Raw genomic sequence first — 2,683 nt, forward strand, 5'->3', positions numbered from 1 at the left:
TCTTTCTGCTTAATTTTTCTTTCAGCCTGTGTACTGATTTTTTTTTTTCATTTTAGCAATCATAGGTTGTTTTGCTAAGCACAAATAAAGACATCAGGTAATGATGGAATAGCATGTTCCAGAACACTGAGAACAACTAGAAATGCTATAAAACACACACACACACACACACACACACACACACACACACACACACACACAGAGTTTGAAAGCATTGGAAAGCTATTAATGCAGTTAGGACTTAAGGGGCCATGATGCTATAGAGAAGGAGTTGCATACAGGTAAGCCCAGGATTCTGTAGGCATTTGCTAATTTGAAAGTGGTGTAGGTCCAAGAGTAGAAGTTGCTGCTGGGAGGCTGGGAAGTTGAGTTTAGCCTTTGGCAACCCCTTAGTAACTATAGCAACAAAATGTAGACATCGGGGCTACCAAAGCAGCCAAACTTAAAAGTCTAAGGTCTCAGAAAAATAGAAGCTACATTGACATAAACTCAACATTTTGTTCCATATTTCCCTCAGACATTTGCTAATTCACAAACACCATACGCACAAGAATCTAAAAAAATTAGAAAACTAAGCAGAACTTTTGACAGTTTTATGAGTCTGGGGAGTCAGTTCAGTTAATGGATCACTAATTAGGAGAGGCCCTGGTAAATATCCCGGGCTTCCTTCCATTGGCACCATGGAAAGGCCACACTACAGGATGAAGCACAAACCAGAAAAAGACCACCCTTCCCAAAAGACTAAAACCTGACTGGTGAATCGAATTTCAAACTGGATAAGATGATGTGTCTCTACTCTAACTGTATGCCAGAAAGCAAACTATATTCTATGTGGAGGAAGATAACATTAGTGGATCTCAACTGTTGTCTCCAAATTTTTATACATAATGTCCAATATGCAATAAAAAATTATCAGCTGCTTCAAGAAATAACAAAAAATAAACCTGGAAAAAAATTGTAGAAATAACCCACAGGTGATGGCAAATATTGGAGTTACACTGGACTATTTAATTTTCATGTTTAATAAATAGGTGAAATGGTTGAAAATTTCTACAGGGAACTGGAATTAATGAAATAGAATAAAATGGAAATTTAGTAATAGAAACTACTGTTAAAAATTCCATGAATATGAATAAAACAACCTACAGAATGTGAGAGAATATTTGCAAACCATGTATCTGATAAAGAGTTAATAACCAGAATATATAAGGTACTTTAGTAACGCAATAACAACAACAAAACCTCAATTAAAAAGTGTACAAGGGGCACCTGTGTGGCTCAGTTGGTTGAGCATCTTGACTCTTGATTTCAGCTCAGGTCACAATCTCATGGTCATGGATCAAGCCCTATGTTGGGCTCTGTGCTGAGTGTGGAGCCTGCTTGGGATCCTCTTTCTCTCTCTCTCTCTCTCTCTCTCTCTCTCTCTCTCTCTCTCTCTCAATAAATAAATAAATAAATAAATAAATAAATAAATAAGTGGATAGATAGGTATTTTTTTAAGTGTACAAAAGGTCTGAATAGATACTACTCCAAAGAAGGTACACAAATGGCCAATAAGCACATGAAAAGTTGCTCAACATCACTATTCATCAGGGAAATGGAAGTCAAACCTCAATGAGATATCACTTCACACTCATTTGGACAGCTATAAAAACAAAATAATAAATGTTGTCAAGGATGTGGAGAAACTGGAACTTTTGTGCATTATTGGTGGGAATATAAAATGATACACCTACTGAGGCATAAGTAAGTATGATATAAGAATGATAGTTCCCCCCAAAGAATAAAAATTGAATTGTCACTCAATTCCATTTCTGAATATATACCCAAAGAATTGAAAGCAAGGTCTTAAAGAAATATATGTACACCCCATGTTCATAGCAGCAGTATTCACAATAATCAAAAGGTAGAAGCAACCTAGTATCTATTGATGGATGAAGAGATACACAAATGTATAAACACAGAAAGGAATTAACCTTAAAATGGAAGGAAATTCTGGCACATGTTACAACATGGATGAATCTTTAGGACTTTATGCTAAGTGAAATAAGTCAGTAAAAAAAAGACATACTGTATGATTTCACTTATACGAGGTACCTAAAGTAGTCAAATCCACAGAGACAGAAAGTAGAATAGTGGTTGCCAGGAGCTGGGGGAATGAGGGAATGGGAAGTTACTGTTTAATGGGTATAGACTTTCAGTTTTGCAAGATAAGAGTCCTGGAGATCGGTTGCACAACATTGCGAATGTTACATCATTGAACTGTACACTCAAAAATGGCTAAGATAGTGGGGCACCTGGGTGGGTTAGCTTGGTTTCAGCTCAGGTCATGATCTTACCGTTCGTGGGGTCAAGCCTCACATTGGGCTCCATGCTGACAGTGTTGAACCTGCTTGGGATTCTCTCTCTCCCTCTCTCTCTCTTTTGCTCCCCCATTTGTGCTATCTCTCTCTCTCAAAAAAAATCTTTAAAATTTTTTTTAAAAATGGCTAAGATAGAGAAAAGGGAACCCTCATGCACTGTTGGTAAGAATGTAAATTGGTACAACCACTGTGGAAAAAAGTATGGAGATTCCTAAAAAAAAAAAAAATTACAGATAGACTTACCATGTGATTCAGTAATTCCACTCCTGGGGGTGCGCCTGGATGGCTCAGTCGGTTGAGGTCCAATTTCAGCTCGGGTT

The sequence above is a fragment of the Herpailurus yagouaroundi genome, unplaced genomic scaffold (genome assembly GCF_014898765.1).
Source record: "Herpailurus yagouaroundi ecotype Mexico unplaced genomic scaffold, PumYag 210, whole genome shotgun sequence".
NCBI lineage: Eukaryota > Metazoa > Chordata > Mammalia > Carnivora > Felidae > Herpailurus > Herpailurus yagouaroundi.